Source organism: Oncorhynchus masou, chromosome 21 (genome assembly GCF_036934945.1).
Source record: "Oncorhynchus masou masou isolate Uvic2021 chromosome 21, UVic_Omas_1.1, whole genome shotgun sequence".
NCBI classification, from domain to species: domain Eukaryota; kingdom Metazoa; phylum Chordata; class Actinopteri; order Salmoniformes; family Salmonidae; genus Oncorhynchus; species Oncorhynchus masou.
The window spans coordinates 737476-751986 of record NC_088232.1 but is presented as its reverse complement, the minus strand read 5'-3'; positions in this window follow the sequence as shown (position 1 = coordinate 751986).

The window sequence follows — 14511 nt, the reverse complement described above, 5'->3', positions numbered from 1 at the left end:
TGACTTCTCCATAGATAGCAGTATAATCCAGACTTCTCCATAGATAGCAGTATCACCCTGACTTCTCCATAGATAGCAGTATCACCCTGACCTCTCCTAAGATGGATCATAGATAGCAGTATCACCCTGACTTCTCCATAGATGGATCATAGACAGCAGTATCACCATGACTTCTCCATAGATAGCAGTATCACCCTGACTTCTCCATAGATAGCAGTATCACCCTGACTTCTCCATAGATGGATCATAGATAGTAGTATTACCCTGTCTTCTCCATAGATGGATCATAGATAGCAGTATCACCCTGACTTCTCCATAGATAGCAGTATCACCCTGACTTCTCCATAGATAGCAGTATCTCCCTGACTTCTCCATAGATGGATCATAGATAGTAATATCACCCTGACTTCTCCATAGATGGATCATAGATAGCAGTATCACCCTGAATTCTCCATAGATAGCAGTATCACCCTGACTTCTCCATAGATAGCAGTATAATCCAGACTTCTCCATAGATAGCAGTATCACCATGACTTCTCCATAGATAGCAGTATCACCCTGACCTCTCCTAAGATGGATCATAGATAGGAGTATCACCCTGACTTCTCCATAGATGGATCATAGACAGCAGTATCACCCTGACTTCTCCATGGATGGATCATAGATAGCAGTATCACCCTGACTTCTCCATAGATAGCAGTATCACCCTGACTTCTCCATAGATGGATCATAGATAGCAGTATCACCCTGACTTCTCCATAGATAGCAGTATCACCCTGACTTCTCTATAGATGGATCATAGATAGCAGTATCACCCTGACTTCTCCATAGATGGATCATAGACAGCAGTATCACCCTGACTTCTCCATGGATGGATCATAGATAGCAGTATCATCCTGACTTCTCCATAGATAGCAGTATCACCCTGACTTCTCCATAGATGGATCATAGATAGTAGTATTACCCTGTCTTCTCCATAGATAGCAGTATCACCCGGACTTCTCCATAGATAGCAGTATCACCCTGACTTCTCCATAATTAGCAGTATCACCCTGACCTCTCCTTAGATGGATCAGAGACAGCAGTATCACCCTGACTTCTCCATAGATGAATCATAGATAGCAGTATCACCCTGACTTCTCCATAGATAGCAGTATCACCATGACTTCTCCATAGATAGCAGTATCACCATGACTTCTCCATAGATAGCAGTATCACCATGACTTCTCCATAGATGGGATCATAGATAGTAGTATCACCCTGACTTCTCCATAGATGGGATCATAGATAGCAGTATCACCCTGACTTCTCCATAGATGGATCATAGATAGCAGTATCACCCTGACTTCTCCATAGATAGCAGTATCACCCTGACTTCTCCAGAGATGGGATCATAGAGAGTAGTATCACCATGACTTCTCCATAGATGGATCATAGATAGCAGTATCACCCTGACTTCTCCATAGATGGATCATAGATAGCAGTATCACCCTGACTTCTCCATAGATGGATCATAGATAGCAGTATCACCCTAACTTCTCCATAGATAGCAGCATCTCCCTGACTTCTCCATAGATGGATCATATATAGCAGTATCACCCTGACTTCTCCATAGATGGGATCATAGATAGTAGTGTCACCCTGACTTCTCCATAGATGGGATCATAGATAGTAGTATCACCCTGACTTCTCCATAGATGGATCATAGATAGTAGTATCACCCTGACTTCTCCATAGATAGTAGTATCTCCCTGACTTCTCCATAGATGGATCATAGATAGTAGTATCACCCTGACTTCTCCATAGATGGATCATAGATAGTAGTATCACCCTGACTTCTCCATAGATGGATCATAGATAGTAGTATCACCCTGACATCTCCATAGATGGATCATAGATAGTAGTATCACCCTGACTTCTACATAGATAGTAGTATCACCCTGACCTCTCCATGGATGGATCATAGATAGTAGTATCACCCTGACTTCTCCATTGATGGATCATAGATAGTAGTATCACCATGACCTCTCCATAGATAGCAGTATCACCATGACTTCTCCATAGATAGCAGTATCACCATGACTTCTCCATAGATAGCAGTATCACCATGACTTCTCCATAGATGGGATCATAGATAGTAGTATCACCCTGACTTCTCCATAGATGGGATCATAGATAGCAGTATCACCCTGACTTCTCCATAGATGGATCATAGATAGCAGTATCACCATGACTTCTCCATAGATGGGATCATAGATAGCAGTATCACCCTGACTTCTCCATAGATGGATCATAGATAGCAGCATCTCCCTGACTTATCCATAGATAGCAGTATCACCCTGACTTCTCCATAGGTAGCAGCATATCCCTGACTTCTCCATAGATGGATCATAGATGTTAGTATCTCCCTGACTTCTCCATAGATGGGATCATAGATAGTAGTATCACCCTGACTTCTCCATAGATGGATCATAGATAGTAGTATCACCCTGACTTCTCCATAGATAGTAGTTTCACCCTGACTGCTCCATAGAAAGCAGTATCACCCTGACTTCTCCATAGATAGCAGTATCACTCTGACTTCTCCATAGACTGATCATAGATAGTAGTATCACCCTGACTTCTCCATAGATAGCAGTATCACCCTGACTTCTCCATAGATAGTAGTATCTCCCTGACTTCTCCATAGATGGTATCATAGATAGTAGTATCACCCTGACTTCTCCATAGATGGATCATAGATAGTAGTATCACCCTGACTTCTCCATAGATAGTAGTTTCACCCTGACTTCTCCATAGATAGCAGTATCACCCTGACTTCTCCATAGATAGCAGTATCACCCTGACGTCTCCATAGATAGCAGTATCACCCTGACTTCTCCATAGATGGATCATAGATAGCAGTATCACCCTGACTTCTCCATAGATAGCAGCATCTCCCTGACTTCTCCATAGATGGATCATAGATAGCAGTATCACCCTGACTTCTCCATAGATGGATCATAGACATCAGTTTCACCCTGACTTCTCCATAGATCGATCACAGACAGCAGTATCACCCTGACTTCTCCATAGATGGGATCATAGACAGTAGTATCACCCTGACTTCTCCATAGATGGATCATAGATAGCAGTATCACCTTGACTTCTCCATAGATGGATCATAGAAAGCAGTATCACCCTGACTTCTCCATAGATGGATCATAGATAGCAGTATCACCCTGACTTCTCCATAGATGGATCATAGACAGCAGTATCACCCTGACTTCTCCATGGATGGATCATAGATAGCAGTATCACCCTGACTTCTCCATAGATAGCAGTATCACCCTGACTTCTCCATAGATGGATCATAGATAGTAGTATTACCCTGTCTTCTCCATAGTTAGCAGTATCACCCTGACCTCTCCTTAGATGGATCATAGACAGCAGTATCACCCTGACTTCTCCATAGATGAATCATAGATAGCAGTATCACCCTGACTTCTCCATAGATAGCAGTATCACCATGACTTCTCCATAGATAGCAGTATCACCATGACTTCTCCATAGATGGATCATAGATAGCAGTATCACCCTGAATTCTCCATAGATAGCAGTATCACCCTGACTTCTCCATAGATAGCAGTATAATCCAGACTTCTCCATAGATAGCAGTATCACCCTGACTTCTCCATAGATAGCAGTATCACCCTGACTTCTCCATAGATGGATCATAGATAGTAGTATTACCCTGTCTTCTCCATAGATGGATCATAGATAGCAGTATCACCCTGACTTCTCCATAGATAGCAGTATCACCCTGACTTCTCCATAGATAGCAGTATCTCCCTGACTTCTCCATAGATGGATCATAGATAGTAATATCACCCTGACTTCTCCATAGATGGATCATAGATAGCAGTATCACCCTGAATTCTCCATAGATAGCAGTATCACCCTGACTTCTCCATAGATAGCAGTATAATCCAGACTTCTCCATAGATAGCAGTATCACCCTGACTTCTCCATAGTTAGCAGTATCACCCTGACCTCTCCTAAGATGGATCATAGATAGTAGTATCACCCTGACTTCTCCATAGATGGATCATAGACAGCAGTATCACCCTGACTTCTCCATGGATGGATCATAGATAGCAGTATCACCCTGACTTCTCCATAGATAGCAGTATCACCCTGACTTCTCCATAGATGGATCATAGATAGCAGTATCACCCTGACTTCTCCATAGATAGCAGTATCACCCTGACTTCTCTATAGATGGATCATAGATAGCAGTATCACCCTGACTTCTCCATAGATGGATCATAGACAGCAGTATCACCCTGACTTCTCCATGGATGGATCATAGATAGCAGTATCACCCTGACTTCTCCATAGATAGCAGTATCACCCTGACTTCTCCATAGATGGATCATAGATAGTAGTATTACCCTGTCTTCTCCATAGATAGCAGTATCACCCGGACTTCTCCATAGATAGCAGTATCACCCTGACTTCTCCATAGTTAGCAGTATCACCCTGACCTCTCCTTAGATGGATCATAGACAGCAGTATCACCCTGACTTCTCCATAGATGAATCATAGATAGCAGTATCACCCTGACTTCTCCATAGATAGCAGTATCACCATGACTTCTCCATAGATAGCAGTATCACCATGACTTCTCCATAGATAGCAGTATCACCATGACTTCTCCATAGATGGGATCATAGATAGTAGTATCACCCTGACTTCTCCATAGATGGGATCATAGATAGCAGTATCACCCTGACTTCTCCATAGATGGATCATAGATAGCAGTATCACCCTGACTTCTCCATAGATAGCAGTATCACCCTGACTTCTCCAGAGATGGGATCATAGAGAGTAGTATCACCATGACTTCTCCATAGATGGATCATAGATAGCAGTATCACCCTGACTTCTCCATAGATGGATCATAGATAGCAGTATCACCCTGACTTCTCCATAGATGGATCATAGATAGCAGTATCACCCTGACTTCTCCATAGATAGCAGCATCTCCCTGACTTCTCCATAGATGGATCATATATAGCAGTATCACCCTGACTTCTCCATAGATGGGATCATAGATAGTAGTGTCACCCTGACTTCTCCATAGATGGGATCATAGATAGTAGTATCACCCTGACTTCTCCATAGATGGATCATAGATAGTAGTATCACCCTGACTTCTCCATAGATAGTAGTATCTCCCTGACTTCTCCATAGATGGATCATAGATAGTAGTATCACCCTGACTTCTCCATAGATGGATCATAGATAGTAGTATCACCCTGACTTCTTCATAGATGGATCATAGATAGTAGTATCACCCTGACATCTCCATAGATGGATCATAGATAGTAGTATCACCCTGACTTCTACATAGATAGTAGTATCACCCTGACCTCTCCATGGATGGATCATAGATAGTAGTATCACCCTGACTTCTCCATTGATGGATCATAGATAGTAGTATCACCATGACCTCTCCATAGATAGCAGTATCACCATGACTTCTCCATAGATAGCAGTATCACCATGACTTCTCCATAGATAGCAGTATCACCATGACTTCTCCATAGATGGGATCATAGATAGTAGTATCACCCTGACTTCTCCATAGATGGGATCATAGATAGCAGTATCACCCTGACTTCTCCATAGATGGATCATAGATAGCAGTATCACCATGACTTCTCCATAGATGGGATCATAGATAGCAGTATCACCCTGACTTCTCCATAGATGGATCATAGATAGCAGCATCTCCCTGACTTATCCATAGATAGCAGTATCACCCTGACTTCTCCATAGGTAGCAGCATATCCCTGACTTCTCCATAGATGGATCATAGATAGCAGTATCACCCTGACTTCTCCATAGATAGCAGTATCACCCTGACTTCTCCATAGATGAATCATAGATAGCAGTATCACCCTGACTTCTCCATAGATAGCAGTATCTCCCTGACCTCTCCATAGATGGATCATAGATAGTAGTATCACCCTGACTTCTCCATAGATGGATCAAAGATAGCAGTATCGCCCTGACTTCTCCATAGATGGATCATAGATAGTAGTATAACCCTGATGTCTCCATAGATGGATCATAGATAGCAGTATCACCCTTACTTCTCCATAGATAGCAGTATCACCCTGACTTCTCCATAGATGGATCATAGATAGTAGTATCACCCTGAAGTCTCCATAGATGGATCATAGATAGCAGTATCACCCTGACTCCTCCATAGATAGCAGTATCACCCTGACTTCTCCATAGATGGATCATAGATAGTAGTATCACCCTGACTTCTCCATAGATGGATCATAGATAGCCGTATCACCCTGACTTCTCCATAGAAGGATCATAGACAGCAGTATCACCCTGACATCTCCATAGATGGATCATAGATAGCAGTATCACTCTGACTTCTCCATAGATGGATCATAGACAGCAGTATCACCCTGACTTCTCCATAGATAGCAGCATCACCCTGACTTCTCCATAGATAGCAGTATCACCCTGACTTCTCCATAGATAGCAGTATCACCCTGACTTCTCCATTGATAGCTGAATCACCCTGACTTCTCCATAGATAGCAATATCACCCTGACTTCTCCTTAGATGGATCATAGATAGCAGTATCACCCTGACTTCTCCATAGATGGATCACAGACAGCAGTATCACCCTTACTTCTCCATAGATGGATCATAGATAGCAGTATCACCCTGACTTCTCCATATATAGCAGTATCTCCCTGACTTATCCATAGATTGATCATAGATAGTAGTATCACCCTGACTTCTCCATAGATGGATCATAGATAGCAGTATCACCCTGACTTCTCCATAGATAGCAGTATCACCCTGACTTCTCCATAGATAGCAGTATCACCCTGACTTCTCCATAGATAGCAGTATCACCCTGACTTCTCCGTAGATAGCAGTATCACCCAGACTTCTCCATAGATAGCAGTATCACCCAGACTTTTCCATAGATAGCAGTATCACCCTGACTTTTCCATAGATGGATCATAGATAGCAGCATCTCCCTGACTTATCCATAGATAGCAGTATCACCCTGACTTCTCCATAGATAGCAGTATAATCCAGACTTCTCCATAGATAGCAGTATCACCCTGACTTCTCCATAGATAGCAGTATAACCCTGACCTCTCCTAAGATGGATCATAGATAGCAGTATCACCCTGACTTCTCCATAGATGGATCATAGACAGCAGTATCACCCTGACTTCTCCATAGATAGCAGTATCACCCTGACTTCTCCATAGATGGATCATAGATAGTAGTATTACCCTGTCTTCTCCATAGATAGCAGTATCACCCTGAATTCTCCATAGATAGCAGTATCACCCTGACTTCTCCATAGATACCAGTATAATCCAGACTTCTCCATAGATAGCAGTATCACCCTGACTTCTCCATAGATAGCAGTATCACCCTGACCTCTCCTAAGATGGATCATAGATAGTAGTATCACCCTGACTTCTCCATAGATGGATCATAGACAGCAGTATCACCATGACTTCTCCATGGATGGATCATAGATAGCAGTATCACCCTGACTTCTCCATAGATAGCAGTATCACCCTGACTTCTCCATAGATGGATCATAGATAGCAGTATCACCCTGACTTCTCCATAGATAGCAGTATCACCCTGACTTCTCCATAGATGGATCATAGATAGTAGTATTACCCTGTCTTCTCCATAGATGGATCATAGATAGCAGTATCACCCTGACTTCTCCATAGATAGCAGTATCACCCTGACTTCTCCATAGATAGCAGTATCTCCCTGACTTCTCCATAGATGGATCATAGATAGTAATATCACCCTGACTTCTCCATAGATGGATCATAGATAGCAGTATCACCCTGAATTCTCCATAGATTGCAGTATCACCCTGACTTCTCCATAGATAGCAGTATAATCCAGACATCTCCATAGATAGCAGTATCACCCTGACTTCTCCATAGATAGCAGTATCACCCTGACCTCTCCTAAGATGGATCATAGATAGTAGTATCACCCTGACTTCTCCATTGATGGATCATAGACTGCAGTATCACCCTGACTTCTCCATAGATATCAGTATCACCCTGACTTCTCCATAGATAGCAGTATCACCCTGACTTCTCCATAGATGGATCATAGATAGCAGTATCACCCTGACTTCTCCATTGATGGATCATAGACAGCAGTATCACCCTGACTTCTCCATGGATGGATCATAGATAGCAGTATCACCCTGACTTCTCCATAGATAGCAGTATCACCCTGACTTCTCCATAGATGGATCATAGATAGTAGTATTACCCTGTCTTCTCCATAGATAGCAGTATCACCCGGACTTCTCCATAGATAGCAGTATCACCCTGACTTCTCCATAGTTAGCAGTATCACCCTAACCTCTCCTTAGATGGATCATAGACAGCAGTATCACCCTGACTTCTCCATAGATGAATCATAGATAGCAGTATCACCCTGACTTCTCCATAGATAGCAGTATCACCATGACTTCTCCATAGATAGCAGTATCACCATGACTTCTCCATAGATGGATCATAGATAGCAGTATCACCCTGAATTCTCCATAGATAGCAGTATCACCCTGACTTCTCCATAGATAGCAGTATAATCCAGACTTCTCCATAGATAGCAGTATCACCCTGACTTCTCCATAGATAGCAGTATCACCCTGACCTCTCCTAAGATGGATCATAGATAGCAGTATCACCCTGACTTCTCCATAGATGGATCATAGACAGCAGTATCACCCTGACTTCTCCATAGATAGCAGTATCACCCTGACTTCTCCATAGATGGATCATAGATAGTAGTATTACCCTGTCTTCTCCATAGATAGCAGTATCACCCTGAATTCTCCATAGATAGCAGTATCACCCTGACTTCTCCATAGATACCAGTATAATCCAGACTTCTCCATAGATAGCAGTATCACCCTGACTTCTCCATAGATAGCAGTATCACCCTGACCTCTCCTAAGATGGATCATAGATAGTAGTATCACCCTGACTTCTCCATAGATGGATCATAGACAGCAGTATCACCCTGACTTCTCCATGGATGGATCATAGATAGCAGTATCACCCTGACTTCTCCATAGATAGCAGTATCACCCTGACTTCTCCATAGATGGATCATAGATAGCAGTATCACCCTGACTTCTCCATAGATAGCAGTATCACCCTGACTTCTCCATAGATGGATCATAGATAGCAGTATCACCCTGACTTCTCCATAGATGGATCATAGACAGCAGTATCACCCTGACTTCTCCATGGATGGATCATAGATAGCAGTATCACCCTGACTTCTCCATAGATAGCAGTATCACCCTGACTTCTCCATAGATGGATCATAGATAGTAGTATTACCCTGTCTTCTCCATAGTTAGCAGTATCACCCTGACCTCTCCTTAGATGGATCATAGACAGCAGTATCACCCTGACTTCTCCATAGATGGATCATAGATAGTAGTATTACCCTGTCTTCTCCATAGTTAGCAGTATCACCCTGACCTCTCCATAGATGAATCATAGATAGCAGTATCACCCTGACTTCTCCATAGATAGCAGTATCACCATGACTTCTCCATAGATAGCAGTATCACCATGACTTCTCCATAGATGGATCATAGATAGCAGTATCACCCTGAATTCTCCATAGATAGCAGTATCACCCTGACTTCTCCATAGATAGCAGTATAATCCAGACTTCTCCATAGATAGCAGTATCACCCTGACTTCTCCATAGATAGCAGTATCACCCTGACCTCTCCTAAGATGGATCATAGATAGCAGTATCACCCTGACTTCTCCATAGATGGATCATAGACAGCAGTATCACCATGACTTCTCCATAGATAGCAGTATCACCCTGACTTCTCCATAGATAGCAGTATCACCCTGACTTCTCCATAGATGGATCATAGATAGTAGTATTACCCTGTCTTCTCCATAGATGGATCATAGATAGCAGTATCACCCTGACTTCTCCATAGATAGCAGTATCACCCTGACTTCTCCATAGATAGCAGTATCTCCCTGACTTCTCCATAGATGGATCATAGATAGTAATATCACCCTGACTTCTCCATAGATGGATCATAGATAGCAGTATCACCCTGAATTCTCCATAGATAGCAGTATCACCCTGACTTCTCCATAGATAGCAGTATAATCCAGACTTCTCCATAGATAGCAGTATCACCATGACTTCTCCATAGATAGCAGTATCACCCTGACCTCTCCTAAGATGGATCATAGATAGGAGTATCACCCTGACTTCTCCATAGATGGATCATAGACAGCAGTATCACCCTGACTTCTCCATGGATGGATCATAGATAGCAGTATCACCCTGACTTCTCCATAGATAGCAGTATCACCCTGACTTCTCCATAGATGGATCATAGATAGCAGTATCACCCTGACTTCTCCATAGATAGCAGTATCACCCTGACTTCTCTATAGATGGATCATAGATAGCAGTATCACCCTGACTTCTCCATAGATGGATCATAGACAGCAGTATCACCCTGACTTCTCCATGGATGGATCATAGATAGCAGTATCATCCTGACTTCTCCATAGATAGCAGTATCACCCTGACTTCTCCATAGATGGATCATAGATAGTAGTATTACCCTGTCTTCTCCATAGATAGCAGTATCACCCGGACTTCTCCATAGATAGCAGTATCACCCTGACTTCTCCATAATTAGCAGTATCACCCTGACCTCTCCTTAGATGGATCATAGACAGCAGTATCACCCAAGACTTCTCCATAGATGAATCATAGATAGCAGTATCACCCTGACTTCTCCATAGATAGCAGTATCACCATGACTTCTCCATAGATAGCAGTATCACCATGACTTCTCCATAGATAGCAGTATCACCATGACTTCTCCATAGATGGGATCATAGATAGTAGTATCACCCTGACTTCTCCATAGATGGGATCATAGATAGCAGTATCACCCTGACTTCTCCATAGATGGATCATAGATAGCAGTATCACCCTGACTTCTCCATAGATAGCAGTATCACCCTGACTTCTCCAGAGATGGGATCATAGAGAGTAGTATCACCATGACTTCTCCATAGATGGATCATAGATAGCAGTATCACCCTGACTTCTCCATAGATGGATCATAGATAGCAGTATCACCCTGACTTCTCCATAGATGGATCATAGATAGCAGTATCACCCTGACTTCTCCATAGATAGCAGCATCTCCCTGACTTCTCCATAGATGGATCATATATAGCAGTATCACCCTGACTTCTCCATAGATGGGATCATAGATAGTAGTGTCACCCTGACTTCTCCATAGATGGGATCATAGATAGTAGTATCACCCTGACTTCTCCATAGATGGATCATAGATAGTAGTATCACCCTGACTTCTCCATAGATAGTAGTATCTCCCTGACTTCTCCATAGATGGATCATAGATAGTAGTATCACCCTGACTTCTCCATAGATGGATCATAGATAGTAGTATCACCCTGACATCTCCATAGATGGATCATAGATAGTAGTATCACCCTGACTTCTACATAGATAGTAGTATCACCCTGACCTCTCCATGGATGGATCATAGATAGTAGTATCACCCTGACTTCTCCATTGATGGATCATAGATAGTAGTATCACCATGACCTCTCCATAGATAGCAGTATCACCATGACTTCTCCATAGATAGCAGTATCACCATGACTTCTCCATAGATAGCAGTATCACCATGACTTCTCCATAGATGGGATCATAGATAGTAGTATCACCCTGACTTCTCCATAGATGGGATCATAGATAGCAGTATCACCCTGACTTCTCCATAGATGGATCATAGATAGCAGTATCACCATGACTTCTCCATAGATGGGATCATAGATAGCAGTATCACCCTGACTTCTCCATAGATGGATCATAGATAGCAGCATCTCCCTGACTTATCCATAGATAGCAGTATCACCCTGACTTCTCCATAGGTAGCAGCATATCCCTGACTTCTCCATAGATGGATCATAGATGTTAGTATCTCCCTGACTTCTCCATAGATGGGATCATAGATAGTAGTATCACCCTGACTTCTCCATAGATGGATCATAGATAGTAGTATCACCCTGACTTCTCCATAGATAGTAGTTTCACCCTGACTGCTCCATAGAAAGCAGTATCACCCTGACTTCTCCATAGATAGCAGTATCACTCTGACTTCTCCATAGACTGATCATAGATAGTAGTATCACCCTGACTTCTCCATAGATAGCAGTATCACCCTGACTTCTCCATAGATAGTAGTATCTCCCTGACTTCTCCATAGATGGTATCATAGATAGTAGTATCACCCTGACTTCTCCATAGATGGATCATAGATAGTAGTATCACCCTGACTTCTCCATAGATAGTAGTTTCACCCTGACTTCTCCATAGATAGCAGTATCACCCTGACTTCTCCATAGATAGCAGTATCACCCTGACGTCTCCATAGATAGCAGTATCACCCTGACTTCTCCATAGATGGATCATAGATAGCAGTATCACCCTGACTTCTCCATAGATAGCAGCATCTCCCTGACTTCTCCATAGATGGATCATAGATAGCAGTATCACCCTGACTTCTCCATAGATGGATCATAGACATCAGTTTCACCCTGACTTCTCCATAGATCGATCACAGACAGCAGTATCACCCTGACTTCTCCATAGATGGGATCATAGACAGTAGTATCACCCTGACTTCTCCATAGATGGATCATAGATAGCAGTATCACCTTGACTTCTCCATAGATGGATCATAGAAAGCAGTATCACCCTGACTTCTCCATAGATGGATCATAGATAGCAGTATCACCCTGACTTCTCCATAGATGGATCATAGACAGCAGTATCACCCTGACTTCTCCATGGATGGATCATAGATAGCAGTATCACCCTGACTTCTCCATAGATAGCAGTATCACCCTGACTTCTCCATAGATGGATCATAGATAGTAGTATTACCCTGTCTTCTCCATAGTTAGCAGTATCACCCTGACCTCTCCTTAGATGGATCATAGACAGCAGTATCACCCTGACTTCTCCATAGATGAATCATAGATAGCAGTATCACCCTGACTTCTCCATAGATAGCAGTATCACCATGACTTCTCCATAGATAGCAGTATCACCATGACTTCTCCATAGATGGATCATAGATAGCAGTATCACCCTGAATTCTCCATAGATAGCAGTATCACCCTGACTTCTCCATAGATAGCAGTATAATCCAGACTTCTCCATAGATAGCAGTATCACCCTGACTTCTCCATAGATAGCAGTATCACCCTGACTTCTCCATAGATGGATCATAGATAGTAGTATTACCCTGTCTTCTCCATAGATGGATCATAGATAGCAGTATCACCCTGACTTCTCCATAGATAGCAGTATCACCCTGACTTCTCCATAGATAGCAGTATCTCCCTGACTTCTCCATAGATGGATCATAGATAGTAATATCACCCTGACTTCTCCATAGATGGATCATAGATAGCAGTATCACCCTGAATTCTCCATAGATAGCAGTATCACCCTGACTTCTCCATAGATAGCAGTATAATCCAGACTTCTCCATAGATAGCAGTATCACCCTGACTTCTCCATAGATAGCAGTATCACCCTGACCTCTCCTAAGATGGATCATAGATAGTAGTATCACCCTGACTTCTCCATAGATGGATCATAGACAGCAGTATCACCCTGACTTCTCCATGGATGGATCATAGATAGCAGTATCACCCTGACTTCTCCATAGATAGCAGTATCACCCTGACTTCTCCATAGATGGATCATAGATAGCAGTATCACCCTGACTTCTCCATAGATAGCAGTATCACCCTGACTTCTCTATAGATGGATCATAGATAGCAGTATCACCCTGACTTCTCCATAGATGGATCATAGACAGCAGTATCACCCTGACTTCTCCATGGATGGATCATAGATAGCAGTATCACCCTGACTTCTCCATAGATAGCAGTATCACCCTGACTTCTCCATAGATGGATCATAGATAGTAGTATTACCCTGTCTTCTCCATAGATAGCAGTATCACCCGGACTTCTCCATAGATAGCAGTATCACCCTGACTTCTCCATAGTTAGCAGTATCACCCTGACCTCTCCTTAGATGGATCATAGACAGCAGTATCACCCTGACTTCTCCATAGATGAATCATAGATAGCAGTATCACCCTGACTTCTCCATAGATAGCAGTATCACCATGACTTCTCCATAGATAGCAGTATCACCATGACTTCTCCATAGATAGCAGTATCACCATGACTTCTCCATAGATGGGATCATAGATAGTAGTATCACCCTGACTTCTCCATAGATGGGATCATAGATAGCAGTATCACCCTGACTTCTCCATAGATGGATCATAGATAGCAGTATCACCCT